General features: G+C 38.5%; 1 pseudogene; it reads right to left on the bottom strand.

Annotated features, from left to right (window-relative positions):
- Window positions 1–10,311: 10,311 nt before the first annotated feature.
- Window positions 10,312–11,278, bottom strand: LOC140636784 (heterogeneous nuclear ribonucleoprotein C pseudogene; annotated as a pseudogene).
- Window positions 11,279–17,927: the final 6,649 nt, after the last annotated feature.

Here is a 17,927-nt window from a genome sequence, read left to right as displayed (position 1 = left end):
TCCATAAGCCTGGCCTCACATGCAGGGAACAATCTGCTTGTTCTAGAGTGCCCCCTGTGCGAGCCCCTAGACCTATGTGGCTAAAGTGTCTCTAGAAATTATAAGAGAAAAGAATTCATAATTATAATTCAACCTTCTCAACCTCAAAACAAAAAGGAGAAAGCTACTCAGACTGAGAAGGCAAAGATCATACTTAAAGGAGAAAAAGTTTAAGATCAAATTATTAGTAGAAAAACATAAACAGTCTTTTTTACAACCAAAAAAAAAAAAAAGGACTTCATTACTGAGCATAGTGTGGTGGAAGGATTGAAAAATAGATTATTGGGAGGACATGAGGAAGGCCAAAAATCCAGCAACAATTGGCCAAAATACATAATGATGTAGAGACTGCAGCATTAATTAAAGGAAGTGACACATCTAATTTTATTGAAAAACTCAGAGAAATAATGTAAACAGTTGAAAATGCAATGAGCACCTTTAAATAAGAACAGAAGTTGATATATGAAGAGCTTATTTAAGAAGAGAAAATAACTAATGACTTGAGTGCCATATCTAGAAAAACTGACACATAGGCTTTGGGTCACTCAGAAACACACAGAGGGCTTTCATAGCAATGTCAAGCAAAGTTCCTGGAGACACAGTACCATCACACACTCTTCCAAGAGAAATATAGATTCTGAAAAATTCTTTCAGCAAACAGGAGGATAACAAGGGCACTGGACTATTAGGATTACCAAAACTTTGTGACAGTGAGGAACAAACATAAAGAGAGGCCAACAGTTATGGGAGAAGTTCTAGAACACTACCCTAGAAAAACACAGGATAAAATGTAACAGCATGAAAAATGATAGAAAAATTTCTGACTTTAGGAGAAAGGGGGAAAAAAGTCTATTAAGAATTGGAAAACTAAAAACAGCAAAAGGGGGGATTTTCAAGTTAAAGACAGGATATACTTATGCTTCTTCATAATAAATAAAAAGATAAAAGCAAAAAGAGGAACAGAAAAGGAAATTGCCAGTTGAAGCTTGCAAAAAAAACCCAGAAAAGCATATAAATATCAATGAAATATATTTCTCATATTGAAAAGAAGTTAAGAGAAAAAGAAAAAATGTAGCAGAAAGAGCACCTATGCTAGTTTAAATTAAAGTTACTATTAGAAAGTTACACCTAGGAGAAATAAAAATAGGAAGAACTTTTGAGGCTTGAAAAGGAGATACAGGCAAGGGCAGAAACTAGGAAAACTGCTGGTTATGAAATTTCCAGTTTTCAAGAAAGAAATTTACATACCTGAATAAAGAGCATTTTTTAAAGACAAATCACTATGATATGCTGAGCAACAAATAAACAAAAGATTATAAAAACTTCAGCTGAAAAAAATAATATGTCATTTACACAGGAACAAGAATCAGTCTGGCAGAAGCACCCCTGGAGGCTGGAAAACAGGGAAGCAATGCCTTCAAAGATTACAATCGTCAAACTCCCAGCCAGGGTGAAAGCAAAACAAAACAAAGAAAAAAGGAAGACATGCAAAGAATTAGATAATTTACCCCATACACACTGTTTTAAAATCAATTACCCAAAAATGTACTCCAGGAAACAGGCATATTTAAGAAAAAGAAAGACAGGCTGAGGAGACAGTGAAACCTGGAAGGGCAAAAAAGAGAAGTACTAGGATAACAGGTAAGCAGACAACTAAAAACAAAATGAGCCAGACTGGAACAGGAAAATGGAAGTCTGGGTAAAAAAAGGGGAGCTGCATGGACTAGTATGATATAGAGTCTGAAAATGAAAAGGGGATGATCAAGGCAAATGCTATAAGAAATCGTGAAAGCAATTTGAAATTTTAGGCAAAATACATAAGAATCATAAAAAAATGAAGGGGATTATAATGTTAACTAATGTTAAGTAATTGGGGAGTGTAAGAAAAGTTAGTCCATTTGACCCTGATGCTTGGAATTGTCCAGCAGTGACACAGAGTCATGAAATTAGGGAAGGAAGTGTAATTCTGGCCCACTATTTGGCAACATTGTACTTTCCTTTACAGTGGAGAGTATTTACAGAGTACTAATGCTGTTTGTTAGCTTCTATCTTTTAGCATGAATCTATATATAAAGCCAGAGAGATTTGTTATGGTGGAAGGATAAAATGTAACGATAAAGTCCAAGTATAGCTAATGCAAGATTGGAGGTGGAAGGAGAGGGACAAAAGGAGTGTTCATATGCTTATCTCACAGAATGAGGAAATAAGAAATACCATTGAAGGTGGATAGAAAATCCAACCACAAGGATCAATTAGATTACTTTGCAAGGAAAAGTGAAAAGGGATACCGAGGATAGAATCCCAAGGAATATCAAAAGTTAAAAAAAAAAAAAAAGGAAGAGGTAGGCAGGAAGCGCAAACACTTGGGATGCCCCAAAAGGGAGGCAGAAGGGCAATGAAGAAGGTGTTGTGACAAGGAAGTCTTGGGGAGAGGATGGGCTCAATTGTAACAAACGCTGCTGAGGTGTCAAGGAGGATAAGGACTGGGTGTGTCCTTTGGATTTGGCGGCAGGGAGAAGAATGATGGGAGCAGTAGCCACAGAGCAGTGTGTTGGCAAAGAAAGTGAGGCACAGTAGCAACAGATTTGGGTGATGCTGAAGTTTGGGAGTGAAGGAGAGGAAAATAAAAGGGTAGCAAACAAACTGGGACTTTGGATCACAGGACCATTGTGGAGTTGTCAGGTATAGAGGGAATTCAAATGCTGTTGGGGGTGGTGGGTGTGGGGGGTGTTAACCAGATGGATATGGGCGGGTGGACTCCAGGAACCGGAGAACAGAGTCCACAGAACAGGCCACTTCCTCCTCCTCTGCAGCAGGAGGAAGAGGGTAGCAGATGATGTAATTACAGTTAGATGTGTAGCAGGCAGGAATTTGGGGAAGTTCCTGTCTGACAGCTTCTAATTCCTCTATGAAGGAGGAAGCCTGCCCATGTCTGCTGAAAGAGAAAAGCAGGCAGTTTAAGACTTGCTTTATGGTGTGATTTTTCTTCAGCATTCAGCAATCCAGGGCAGAGGCAAGGCAGTGGAGAGCTGAGTCCATTCAAGATTGGGGTATTGCCAACTGGGTGCAAAAGACGCATGGGTATTTTTTGGGAGCAGCAGAAGGAAGAGGGCAGGGGCAAGCCAACTAGCAAAAGGCTCATTTGTCAAAAGCTAATTTTGCAAATAGTGAAAGAACTTCAATTATGTAATGAAATAAACTTTTTAAATGGAACAAGAAGGTTATCAGATGCATTTTGAATAACGAGCCCAACACCAAAAATGTTTACATTCAGGATTATTAACCTAACGTGAATGCCCTGAATGCCCCCTTCTAAAGCTGAGCCGTTGAAAATTCCAGAATGTAGAGATTCTTTCCAATGAGAAGCAACCTAGAGAAATAGGCCCAGCCCACCTGGTGAAGAAGCCTCGTGTTTAGATGCCAATTGGGACAGGAGACATCTGATTGTAAACTTCTATGGAATTATTCCATTTGGAATGGGAAAGATGCATGAAAATGTGGACTATTCTAGAAAACAGCTTGCTATTCCTAGAGTCAGCCAACTGGACATTGTGTTTTCCTGGCCTCAGCTCTGCTCAGCTTTTCTGGAAAGGTGTTTTGGCTGCCTGAGTCCCTTCATTGGACATCTGTGGAGCTTCTTCAGTGATGGTGCTAGCTCAGGCAGAGAGCCATGCCGGGTGGTGGTGAACTTTGGTCCAAAGACACTGTGATTTTGGAACAACTGCAAGAGCTGCTTTTGACTCACGTCCTCTATAAAGGTCTAGCAGTCAGGATTCTGTGGCCTAAAAACAAAGAGCTTCCCATATTAGGGTATGTTGGGGGATACAGGGCATTTCTAAAGGGGATGGAGGTATATAGTGGTGGTCATTGCTGCCATGTACTCCATAAAATATACCTGACCAATTTTATCCTCTTTTTGTTTTCTACTGCTGCCCGCAAGTTCAGAAGCATCATTTAGCAACACACTGACACATGCTTTTTGTACCAGATGTGAGGCTGAGAGGAGAAGGAAAGTGGGGACTTATTCAAGTCCAAGGATCCTTATTCATCAGGGCTCAGGGTCTATTTCCTTTCTTCTTTTTCTTCTGAAGCCTCACATTATCTGGGATTAATATTTTCATCTCCTTTCATTTTGAACCATAGTTATTTATTTAAATATCATCTCCTCTTAAACTTTTGACCAGATTTTGCAAAATGGCTGTTGTGGGTACATTTAACCTGCAGGCATGTTTTTTTTTTTTTCTTTTACCTCACATAGAACTTTAAAAAACAAAAAAACTTAGAAATGGTTACCAGATACAAAAATTAGAATACTTCATATAATGTGGATTTATAACTTCTCTTAAAATATCAGACGACCTGCGGCACTGGGTACAGTTTCCCACATCTGAAGCTGAGTAGTAGCTGCTCCTTTCGTTAGAGCATGCACTTTCCAGGACGCCCTCATCTCCACCCAGTTGCTTTGCCTACCTGTGATGCCTTTTTTGCCTCTGGAACTCTTGAGATTTGTTAGGAAAATAAGATTGTAGATTGAGCGTGAGTCAGTAAGATCTCGAACTGCTCCAAGTGGTGGCTGGAAAGAAATAAGGGCAGAACACAAGAAAGAAAAGTGTGAAGGAAGAATTTTCAACATTTAGTGACTGATGCAGCATGGCTTGATGGGAAAGGAGTTGTGACCCTGAGTGGCCAGTGGAGTGACAATGTTTATAATAAGCATGTTGGTGGCCAGTCAGATGCTTTTTCCCAGATGGTGCACATATTCCCCAGCTGCTTTGACAGTTGGCTGGAAATTACTTGCAGTTGCCCTCCTTCTCTAGTAAATTGGCACCCATGAAAGGAATGAGAGCACATTGAGAGGTTACACATAGCACTCTCTGAGGAGATGGCGTCATGTAGTCAATGATTCATTGACATGGACGTACAAAAGACAATCCTTCTTGCCTCAAGGTGGGATCAACTGAGTGGTACAATTTATGCTTCACAACTCCCCACAGAAGCTGGATTCCAGTTAGGACTGCAGCTTTATTTAGTTTCCTTCTCCAAATCTCAGTTGCTTTAGTCCATTTTCTAAAAAAAGATTTATTTGTTGAGTGAGGTGGGGCAGAAGGAAAGAATCCCAAATTGACTCCCCACTGAGCACAGAGTCCTATGCGGTGCTCCATCCCAGGACCCTAAGACCATGACCTAAGCCAAAATCAAGAGTTGGTCGCTTAACCAACTGACCCTCCTGGGTGCCCCTGCTTCCCTTCTTTTATCCTGCAAGTGCTTTCTCAATAATTCATGAACACTAGAATATCAGTAAATTATGTATTCTTAGGAACCCAGCCTTAAAACCCAGCCTTGGAACCCAACCTTCATAAGAGAATTTTGTAGTTTAAAACTTGGGAAATGACTAACAGTAGGGAGATAAAACCTAAGAGCTCCTCCCCATAGGAATTTTTTATAATCATGGTTTTATCTCTAGCTCAGCAGCACAGGGCCTGGCATATCCATTGTAGAGCAAATTTTATTTTGTTTGTCAAATGAATTTGATTTGGAGTCTATTAAGTTTGAAGCAGCAGCAGGACATCCAGTGTGAGATACGGTACATGGGCACAGGAAAGTGATTGTGGCTGGATATTTAGGACTTTCACTGGGAAGGAAGCAATTCAAGAAGGAGGCAGTAATTAGTGTCCAGTCCAAATAAATTCTTGAGTCTCTTCAACATAAAGCAGCCCATATTTGTCTTTACCTCAGTGAGGTACATAACTTCAGTTACTCTAGATCAATGATTTACAATCCTCTAGTAAAATTTATGCAAAATCCAGTTAGTGAGTTTTGCTCACTACTACTAGTAAGTAGATCCAGTGGAAAAGATTAACATTCAGTTGGAGAAGTACTTGTGGATTTTGTTTATATATTCTGTATTCTATTCCCAAACAAATTGAGTGAGCCATCTGAGATTCCTTTAGGACAGGGAAGTGTGCAAAATAAATAAAATAGTGTTTATTGTGCTTACACTTAAGAGATTTATGCCTATCTCTCTTCATTACACCGATTACATTTTTAAAAAATAGAAATAAAAACAGAGACAAAAGCATTCAAATATCCCAAAGGTTAAACTATTTATATTTTCAAATACAAGTCTCCAGTATGCTGAAGAGGGTGGTTTTGAATGCTTTAAATCTTGGTTGTCTAATTTCATCCCATAAACTGTAATTATAGCTCTTTATAACATGCTAAATAATTCCTCCCCAACTGGATGTTTATACCTTTCAAATATTTATAGACTGTCATCATTCCTTAGTCATCTCTTTGCAAAGTTGCACATATTTTGTTCCTATAATATTTTTCATAAATCAATTTCCTCAATACTAAGCTGCTTGTCTGAGTTCTCCATTCAATTTGTCTCCATCTTTTTAATATAGTGCTAATCAAAGTTAAATGAGATATTTTGGGCTCAATTTATCCTAAGGTTGTTCGAGAGGGTTGAAAATTTCCTCACCTGGATTAGTTCATTTATATATGGCTCAGAATAGTGCTGACTTTATCGGTATTTTTATCATTTTACTTTGAAAAGCCATAACTAATTTCCCGTGTAATGGCACTCAAAAATCTCTGTGCCGTTACTGTTTCTTCACTGATCATTGTATGAATATGTAGGAATTAATGAGTTCAGAATATATTTCTATAATTTGCTTCTTATTATGCAATATTGAATCACAGTTCCAGCTTCTTAATATCCATAAACTATTATTATTTCTCATTGTCCCTCCAAATCAGTAATATCTGGAAATTTAGAATATATTATTTTCATTCTAGGTTGTTCGGAAAGATATTAAATTCTTTCTTGCAACCACATTTTCAGTCTTTCAACATAATTATTTCTTTCCAACCAATGTTTCAGTTGACCTGGCTGTGTCATTATTATGACAATTTATTAAGAAAATTCCTTTTGCTTATTATGTCTTAAGCATATCCCCCTGCTTATATCCCCTATGCATATATGCATAGGATACTATGCATATATCCTACGGGTAGCAGATAACATAAGAATAATTTGAAATGCTCAATATTTTCTTCTTCAATATCATCATTGCTCAACAACCATATCCTATATTTATATATTTCAAGTTTTAAAACTTGAATTTCATTTCCCTTTTTCAGTTTAAAAACCTCATACAGCTTCCTAGAGCCATGTGTGTAGTAACGTGGGTGTGGCCCCCAAAGGGTCTGCTCAGTCTGACCCCACTCAGCCTCCCTGTTCTCAGCCCTATTCACTCTGCCCCATGAGCGCTGTGCTCCACCACACACAATGGATTTCTGTGAAGGCTTGAGAAGGATCCCCACAGAATTAGTTCTTCCCTCTCCCAGTGCTTGTTGCCTTAATTTGTGCCTCTATAGAAGCTCTTGTTTCACTGAAAGCTTTACTGTTACTTGTATACATTGTTGTCTCCCACACATCATTTTGTGAGTTTATTTTTTCATTCCCCTGTGCCTCACAGAAGTACTTAAAAATGTTGAATAACAGCAACTCCAGATTTTCTACCTTGACAGGGTTTTGAGTGATAGTCCAGCTGGAGAGAGAGCTAGAAACCAGGAGACCTGTCCTAAAGCTGCACTGGTAGGGCAAACACATGACATTTACTTAGATTGCTTATTTGGGAGTGGCTTGGGGGTGATTAATAGAGGTCATGGGGGGTTACAAATACCTGTGCATTCCTTGGTGTTGGAAGCAGTCAAGGAGGAAGGACTTGAGGACAGTCAGGCTCAGAATGATGAAAGGACTTGCAGAAGTCACCCTATGATGGACTGGATTAAAAATCATGAGCTTGTGTTTTCACTCATGATTTTGTTCCCATGATTCATTATTCTGTTTTGCTTAGGTGTTTCTCTTAATGCCTAACTCTGACTCATAATGACATCAGACAGAGCAGATGACATTTTTCTACCCTCATGTAGTCTGTTTGGAAGATAGAATCACCTTCTCCCATCTTGACCCCATATTAATTGGTGTCCAGTCAGGAAACCAAAAACCACTTTAGGTTTTTCAAATAGAAAATACAAGGCATTGGTTTCATTGGTTTAGGAAAGCCTGATGGAGCAGAAGGCAGAAGGTGGGGAGACGAAGAGTTAGTGACTACAAGAAGTCACCACCAGCCCTGGCTAGAGGATTGCAGGAGAGACAGTGCCAGAAGACACAGGATGATGTTCACAGTGGATCTTGCTGGAGGCCAGAAGCCACATTGCTGACAAATCCATGGTCATCCCTCCTGCAGCTACTGAAGACCAATGGAGGGCACAGCCAGCTGGCTTCATGGATGCTTTTTTGCTGTTTTAACTGTGCATAATACCGGAGCCGCAGCCATCAGCCCCAGTCCACAGGGCCAAAGGCCACTGAAGCCTGAGACCTCCCACTGCTGTTGGAAACAAAATTTCTTAATAATAAAATAAAATTTTCCCCTTTCTTCAGCTTTCTAATCTTCTGCTAGTACCTTTTTTTTTTTTTTTTTTTTTTTTTGAAGAACTGATCCAGAAGTCATCTGGCTGAGAAACCAAGGAAATTTAATTTTTAGTGTTTTAGGCCTAGAATGTCACAAGGTAGAAAAGAAACTAAGAGAAAAATGGGCAAATGAGTGTCACATATCCCTCATTCCACCAAGGCTTTGGCATAATTCCAATTCTCTACTCTTTCCACCCATGAAATAATAGCAGCTTGCATTTAAGTATCTATACAACAAACTTTACAACCTGGCAAAAGTAGTTTTGGCATGTACAAAATTTGCATTTATCTCTTTAGATCAATGCTTCCTACAATGTATTCTATAGACGCATTCTGAAGAAAGATCTATCAATCCCATGAGTTTGGGAAACTCTGCACTATATACCTGCCCTTGGGGTTGTACAGTTCATATTAGTATGTGAAAGTCTCTGAGAAATTCATCAAACCCAATGAAATTTGACATTTTTGACTTTGTAATTGGGATACATTAGTGACAAAAATGATCACCGTCCCTGCCACCTGGAATTTAGGAGAGAGATGTAGAGAATAAAGTAAGCAGAGAGGGATCCCTGGGTGGCGCAGCGGTTTAGCGCCTGCCTTTGGCCCAGGGCGCGATCCTGGAGACCCGGGATCGAATCCCACGTCGGGCTCCCGGTGCATGGAGCCTGCTTCTCCCTCTGCCTGTGTCTCTGCCTCTCTCTCTCTCTCTCGCTCTCTCTCTCTGTGACTATCATAAATAAATAAAAATTAAAAAAAATTAAAAAAAAAAGTAAGCAGAGAAATGTGTGTGTGTGTGCACGTGTGTGTGTGCGTGTGTGTGTGTGTGCATATGAATGCAATTTAAGTCAGGTTATGAATGAAGCCAAGTAGGATGCAGTGATAGAAAATATTATAAAGGGGATGGATCTTATGAGATAGCATGTTTGGTGCAGACTCTGAGGGAGTGAAGTTTTAGGCAATGCCTTAAAGAGTGGATGGAATCAGTTACAACACAGAGTACACCAACACAGAGCCTCTCAGTAGCCTGTAGACTGACCTCTGTTGGCAAACTGCTCTGGAACTCTAGTGAGATCTGTCCCGAAATTGAGAATAAGCATTTGTAACATTTATCGTAATTTGATAGACTACCTTTATGCCATTAAATATAAAAATAAAATATATTTCTTTTAAATTTTTTTCTAGTAGTTGATTTTTACTCTATTTTGGAAAGTATTCCATGACAGATTGAAGAAAAGATCTGATCCTTTACCGCAGATAATTCAAGAAACTCTGCTCTAGCAGAAGTAAACTTTGTTGCAAAAGCTCTAAAGAAGTAAAGAGGCGACTGAGTTTGACCGGAGGCTTATGACTGGGAGTGTGATTGTGTGTAGAGCTTTGAGGACAAAATAAAGAAATAAAGTGACTGGATTTTATTTCAAGTGCAGAGGGAAGCTAATGAAGAATTTTAAATAATTTAAACAGATACATGATATGATTTAGATTTTTATTTTTTATTTATTTTTTATTTTTTTATATTTTTAAAAAACCACACATCCTTTTTATTGTTAAGTCATAAAGAGGTATCAAAATTAAAAGCAAAAATTACAGGGTAAGACTTAACATAACTACTAGGAGCGTCAAAGGAAGTGAAAATGGGACTAGGCGCAGGGCAATATGAATTAATGAACATGGGAAGGATAAGGATGGGGAGAACAGTGAGCATGTGCTGAAGAAGATACTAGGGGAGAGGATCTGGTGAAAATTTTGATCTTAGACAAGTGCCTAGGTAAAGAAATAATGGGACAAGATTTCTAAACCCCACTATGTGCTTAAGAGTCATCCTCGCCATTGGCACTGTCTCTGTCATCCTCTCCTTCCTCAGCCTCTTTTTCATCATCCTTGATCAACTCCAGCTGGTCATCCCCCCGATCTTCATTATCATCATCATCCAGTAGGTCCCCCTCCTCAGCAGAGTCATCTGCACCCCCCTCAGACTCCCTCTTCACATTAGTCACATCTTTCTTCAGGGAGCTGCTGCTCTGCTCCTCTTCTGACTTATCATTCTTCATCTCTCCTTGTTTGCTCTAATCTTTCTCAATTCTTTCCAGGCTTTCCAGTAGAGAATCCACTTTTTGTTTTATCTGGGTCAACTCCTTCTTAATAGTTTGAAGGTCATCTCCTTTCAACTTTCCAGCCTTGGAAGAAGATCCTCGCTGTCCACTCGTAGAATTGAAGCCACTTTTGCCCCTTCGTGAGGTGTTTCCTGATACACGTGGACGTTTTGAGGGAACCACAGCGCGAGCAATAGGAGGAGGAGGGGGTCCACGTGCTGGGTAACTGTACATCCTGTCGTAATGATCTCGTTGCAAGTCATAGTCCAAATCAAAAGAGGAGCCGTACATCTCCGCTGCAGATCGTTTCACACCTGCTTTTCCTCGGTTCACTTTTGGCTCTGCAGCCAGATTAATATCTAAAAGCCGGCCGGCAATCATTCTGCCGTCCTCTCCTGCCACAGCAGCCCGGGCATTTCTCTCATTAACATACTGAACGAAGGCAAAGCCTTTATGAACAGAGCAACCCACAATTTTGCCGTATTTTGAGAAGATTGCCTCCACATCAGATTTCTTGACCACAAGAGTATTGAGATTCCCAATGAATACACGGGAGTTCATGGAGCGAGGATCTGTCTTGTTGGTAACATTGCTGGCCATTGTCTTTGCTGGTAAGGTTCCTCACAAAGCCGAAAACAGGAGGGGGAGGGAGAAGGGATTCGATTCTGAATCTCCCACTCCCGGGTTCCACGTGCAGAAGCTAAGTGCAGCTCGAGGGCGACCGCTCAGCCTTCCTGATTTAGAGTTTTAAAAACAATTATTCTAACTGCTTTCTGAAGAACCAGCTAAAATGAAATAGAGTGTAAAATACACTGATCAGCCTGGAAGCTTTCAGAAGTTTCTGGAGATGATGATGGCTTAGACTGTGGCTGTGATAAACAGGAAGAGGCTAACTGGGGGGAGAACTGAAGTAGAATTGGCACATGACTCCCTGAGGAATTGGAGGCAAGTAGGTAGAAAAGGCTGGGAAGGGGGGCACAGGAAGAGATTGAAGCTTCTCTAAGAAGAAGATAAGGCTTGATGTATGCATTCAGGGATAAACAGTATTTCGTTTCCATAGCCATGAGGACCGGATCATATTGAAGATAATGCAAAGGGAAGAGTTCAGGGCTCAGGACTGAATCCTAAAGAGAATCTTTGATCTTTTTTAGGCCCTGGGGAATCCAGCTGGAAGAGAACTAATTACCTCAAGGCATGTTGATTTTTAGACATTCAGATTTGTGTCTAGATATCATTAATATTAAATTCCATTCAGTAAATTTACTGAGCACCTATATATTTAGAAGCTGATGGAGGTGTTGTAAAAGATAAAAGCCAAACAAGACACTTAAGAGCTTGCTATCTAGAAGGACATCTAGACTATCTACACAAGTACAAGACTTGTACTGTTAAGTGTTGTAAGAGAATACAAATTGAAATGGGGATCTGGAAAGGTTTAAGTGGAGATGGTATTGAGCTGGCCTTAAAGGAGGTGCATGACTTTGAGTCAATAAAAAGTATACAAAAATAAAAATAAAAAGTATATAATACATTGAATATACATATACATGTATATTCAATGTATTATATTAGCCCCATGCATACACACATTTATATTTATTTTCATATCCTTATTGGCACATATACAGATGTGGCTTCCCATGGGGAAGCCAAATATGGGACTCAATTCCAGAATCATGATTTGAGCCAAAGGCAGACGCTCAACCACTGAGCCACCCAGATACACTTCTGCCCATTTCTTAACTGGATTATTTGTTTTTGGGGGTGTTGAATTTGGTAAGTTCTTTATATATTTTATATACTTTATCAGATAGGTCATTTTCAAATATCTTATCCCATTCTGTAGGCTACCTTTTAATCTTGTTTATTGTTTCCTTCAATGTGTAGAAGTCTTTTACTTTGATGAAGTCCCAATAGTTCATTTTTGCTTTTGTTTCTCTTGCCCCCGGCAACAGGTCTAGTAAGAAGTTGCTATGGCTGAGGTAAAAAAGGTTGCTGCCTATGTTCTCTGCTAGGATTTTGAGGGTCTCCTGACTCACATTTAGGTCTTTTGAATTTACTGTTGTGTATTGTATAAGAAAGTGGTCTAGTTTCATTCTTTTGCATGTTGCTATCCAAATCCCAACAATATTTGTTGAAGAGACTGTCCTTTTTCCATTGGATATTCTTTGTTAAAGATTAGCCCACCATATAGCTGTGGGTTCATTTCTGGGTTCTCTATTCTTTTCCATTGATCTATCTGTTTTTGTGCCAGTATCATAGTGTCTTGACGACTACAGCCTTGTAATATAGCTTGAAATCCTGGATCATGATATCTCCAGGTTTGTTTTTCTTTTCCAGGATTGCTTTAGTTACTTTTTGTGGTCCCATTCAAATTTTAGGATTGTTTGTTCTAGCTCTGTGAAAAATACTGGTGGTATTTTAATAGGGAATGCATTAAATGTCTAGATGACTCTGGGTAGTATAGACATTTTCACAATATCGGTTCTTTTAATCCATGAGCATGGAACGCTTTTCCATTTATTTGTGTCCTCTTCAATTTCTTTCATCAGTGTTCTATAGTTTTCAGAGTACAGATCTTTTACCTCTTCAGTTAGGTTTATTCCTAGGTATCTTATTAATTTTGGAACAATTGCAAATGGGATCAATTCCTTGATTTCGTTTTTCTGCTGCTTCTTTATTGGTGTATATAAATGCAACAGATTTCTGTGCATTGCTTTTATATCCTGTATCTTTCTGAATTTATGTATTAGTTCTAGCAATTTGGTGGAGTCTTATAGACTTTCTACTAGGGTATCATGTCATCTGCAAATAGTGAAAGTTTGACTTCTTCCTTGCCAATTTGGACGCCATTTATTTTCTTTTGTTGTCTCATTGCTGAGGTTAACACTTCCGGTACTATGTTGAATAGTATTGGTGAGAGTGGACATCCTTGTCATGTTCCTGACTGTAGGGAAAAGGCTCTCAGCTTTTCCCCATCAAGGATATTAGCTGTGGGTCTTTTGTATATGGCCTTTATGATATTGAGGTATGTTTCCTTTATCCCTATTTTGTTGAGGGTTTTTATTAAGAATGGATGCTGTATTTGTCAAATGCTTTCTATGCATCTATTGAGAGTATTATATGATTCTTATCCTTTCTTTTATTAATCTGGTGTATTGAGTGGATTGATTTGCAACTATTGGATCATGTTTGTAGCCCAGAAACAAATTCCACTTGATTGTAGTGAATAATTCTTGTAATGTACAGTTGAATTTGATTTGCTGGTATTTTATTGAGAACTTTTGTATCCATGTTCACCAGGGCTATTGGCTTGTAATTCTCTTTTTTAGTGGATTCTTTATCTGGTTTTAGAATCAGGGTAATGTTGGAATCATAGAATGAATTTAAAAGTTTTCCTTCCATTTCTATTTTTTTTTTTTTTTTGGAGCAGTTGGAGAAGAATAGGTATTAACCCTTCTTTAAATGTCTCCTAGAATTCCCTTGGGAGGCCATCTGGCCCAGGACTTTTGTTTGTTGGGAGATTTTTGATTACTAATTCAATTTCTTTGCTGGTTATGAGTCTATTCAAATTTTCCATTTCTTTTTATTTCAGTGTTGGTAGTTTGTAAGTTTCTAGGATTTCATCCATTTCTTCCAGATCACCAGTTTGTTGGCATATACATTTTCATAATATTCCTGTTATTATTGTTTGTATTTCTGTGGTGTTGGTTGCAATCTCTCCTCTTTTATTTGTGATTTTATCTATTTGAGTCTTTTCACTTTTTGATAAGTCTGGCTAGGGGGTTATCAATTTTATTAATTCTTTCAAAGAACCAGTACTTATTTTGGTTGATCTGTTCTACGGTTTTGTTTCTGTATCATTTATTTCTCCTCTAATCTTTATTATTTCTTTTTTTTTTTTTTTGCCAGTTTTAGGCTACATTTGTTGTTCCTTTTCCAGGTCCTTTAGGCATAAGATTGGGTTGTCTTTTTGAGACTTTTCTTGCTTCTTGAGGTAGGGCTGTATTACAATATACTTCCCTCTTAGGACTGCTTTTGCTGCATCCCAAATGTTTTGGGCTGTCATGTTTTCATTTTCATTTGCTTCCATGTATTTTTAATCTCTTTTTATTTTTTTAAAGATTTTATTTATTCATGAGAGACATAGAGAGAGAGAGAGGCAGAGTCACAGGCAGAGGGAGAAGCCGGCTCCACGGTGGGAGCCTGACATGGGACTCGATCCCCGGTCTCCAGGATCAGGCCCTGGGCCAAAGGCGGCACTAAACCACTGAGCCACCAGGGCTGCCCTTAATCCCTTTTTAAATTTCCTGGTTAACTCATTCATTCTTTAGTAGGATGTTCTTTAACCTCTATGTATTTGTGGTCTTTCCAAGTTTTTTCTTGTGGTTGATGTCAAGTTTCATAGTGTTGTGGTCTGAAAATATGCATGGCATGATCCTGATCTTTTTGTAATGGTTGAGGGCTGATTTGTGACCCAGTATGTGATCTATTCTGAAGAATGTAATGTGCACTTGAAAAGAATGTGTATTCTGCTGCTTCAGGATGAAATATTCTGATTATATCTGTTAAGTCCATCTGGTCCAGTGTGTCATTTAAAGCCATTGTTTCCGTGTTGATTTACTGCTTTGATTATCTGTCAATTGCTGTAAGTGGGGAGTTAAAGTCCCCTTCTATTATTGTATTATTATCCATTAGTTTCTTTATGTTTATTATTAATTGATTTATACATTTGGGTGCTCCCAAGTTGGGAATATAAATATTTACAATTGTTAGATCTTCTTGATGGATAGACCCCTTAATTATGATATAATGCCCTTCCTCATCTCTTGTTATAGTCTTTGTTAAAAATCTAGTTTGTCTGATATAAGTTTGCTTACTCTGGCTTTCTTTTGACATCTATTACATGATAACTTCTTCTCCATCCATTGCTTTCAAACTGCATATGTCTTTAGGTATAAAATGAATCTTTTGTAGGCAGCATATAGATGGATATTTTTTATCCATTCTAATACCCTATATCTTTTGGTTGGAACATTTAGTCCATTTATATTCAGAGTGATTATTGAAATGTATGAATTTGGTGTCATTGTGTTACCTATAGAGTTGATGTTTCTGGTGATGTTCTCTGGTCCTTTCTAGTCTCTGTTGCCTTTTTTTTTTTTTTCTCTCTCACTCAAAGAATCCTAATATTTCTTACAGAGTTGGCATAGTGGTCATGAACTCCTTCAGTTTTTGTCTTGGAAATTCTTGATCTCTCTTTCTATTCTGAGTGACAGTTGTGCTGGATAAAGTAATCTCGGCTGCATATTTTTCCTATTCAGCATGTTGAATATATCCTGCCACTTTCTTCTGGACTGCTAGATTTCTGTGGACAGATCTGCTGAAAACCTGATCTGTCTTCTGTCATAGGTTAATGATTTTTTTTTTCCTTTCTGCTTCCAGGATTCTTTCCTTGTCTGTATTTTGTGAATTTGACTATGATATATCTTGGTGATGGTCAACTTTTGTTGAGTTTAATGGGATTTTCTGTGCTTCTACAATATATTTCCTTTCTGTTGTTGTTCAATCTTAGTACACACAGGTAGGTTCAGAAGTGCTAAGTCATATCTCTGTGAGAAATACATTTACTAACTAGAATATAGTATATTTGTACAAAAATTTTTGTCTCTAGCCTTAATAGTATTTATTCAAAATATTGTTTTCTAAAGTTTCTTAGGTTAGTTCTTTTCTTCTCTTTCTGTGTTAGTGAGGTAATCTAGTTCATAGGTTAGATTAGTTACATTTGTTAGAGCTTATGTTCCATTTTGGGGTTCCATTTTGGGATACCTCCACATCCTGTTATGTTTTTATTCACTTTACATAGAATAAAATGCACTCATTTGGGGGCATAATTCTTTGGGTTTTGACAATTGCTTAAACCCATGTACCCAACACCAAGCATGATACAGAGTACTTTTATCACTACTGGGGATCCCTGGGTGGCGCAGTGGTTTGGCGCCTGCCTTTGGCCCAGGGCGCGATCCTGGAGACCCGGGATCGAATCCCACATCGGGCTCCCGGTGCATGGAGCCTGCTTCTCTCTCTGCCTATGTCTCTGCCTCTCTCTCTCTCTCTCTCTTTCTCTCTCTCTCTCTGTGACTATAATAAATAAATAAAAATTAAAAAAAAATTATCACTACTGAAATTCCTGTGTGCTGTACCTTTGTTGATATCACCCCAAGTCCCAGCAACCATTAATCTGTTTTCTGTCTCTATTTTGGCCATTTTCAGAAAGTTATGTAAAGAGAATCATATAAAATGGCATGGATATGCCATGCTATGTACATCTATTCATTGATTTAAAAATATTTGGTTATTTTCAGTGAGGTGATTGTGAATAGAGATATGAGAAATATTCATGTATAGGTTTTGGTGTGAACACAAGGTTTCAATTCTCTAGGGTAAATACCTAGGAGATATAAAATTATTTCCTCCTTGCGTTTAAGTTTAGGTCATGTCTATTGACCAATCTTCCAGTTCACTGATTCTTTGTTAAGTCTGTTGATGCCATTTGAAGACATTCTTCACCTCTATTACTATGGTTTTCATTTCTTACATTTCAAGTTGATTGATACTTTCTTATTAATTTTCATCTCTCTGCTGAAATTGCCTATCTGATCTTGTATGTTGTTCTTCTCCACTAGAGCTTTATCATAATACTCATAGTTATTTTAAATTCCCTGTCAGGTAGTTCTGACATCTCTGTCATCTCTGAGTCTGGTTCTGTCAATTCCTTTATTTTTTGACAGTGTGTTGTTTTTTTCTCACCTTTTCATATGCCTCATAATTTTTTGTTGAAAGCCAGACACCTTGTCCAGGACAGTAGAACTGTGATAAATAGATTTTATGCCTGGAAATGCATATGCATATACTTGTCCTTCTGGTAGAATTTTAACATGTGAATTTGAGTTAGGAGTTGGGCTGAGTTTGATATTACCCTCCTCAGCTGCAGTGCTAACTCAATTCACCACAAGGATCAAATTCCTTTAGTGACTCCTTGCACATCAGGTGGGGGGTTTGCTTCTAGCCCTCCCCCTGCCAACACACAGTGTTTGTTCCACCCTTAGTTAGTTCTTCCCTTTGTGCTGTGCCCCAGAGAGAGTCTGTCTTCACTCTCTTGGCCTTCTTCCAGCAATATCCACTGTATCTTGTTACTCAGCTTGTGAGCCTGGTGGTGGGGGAGAGGAAGTTCTCTGTTTTTATTAAGACTCAGTCTTAGGTAGGCACTGTGTCTGTAGGGTGTGGTTTTCTCTGTCCTCCTATCCCTCTCTTCA

The sequence above is a fragment of the Canis lupus genome, chromosome 7 (genome assembly GCF_048164855.1).
Source record: "Canis lupus baileyi chromosome 7, mCanLup2.hap1, whole genome shotgun sequence".
Lineage (NCBI taxonomy): Eukaryota > Metazoa > Chordata > Mammalia > Carnivora > Canidae > Canis > Canis lupus.
Note: the sequence above shows the minus strand (reverse complement) of the source record. Positions and strands in the feature narration are given on the sequence as shown.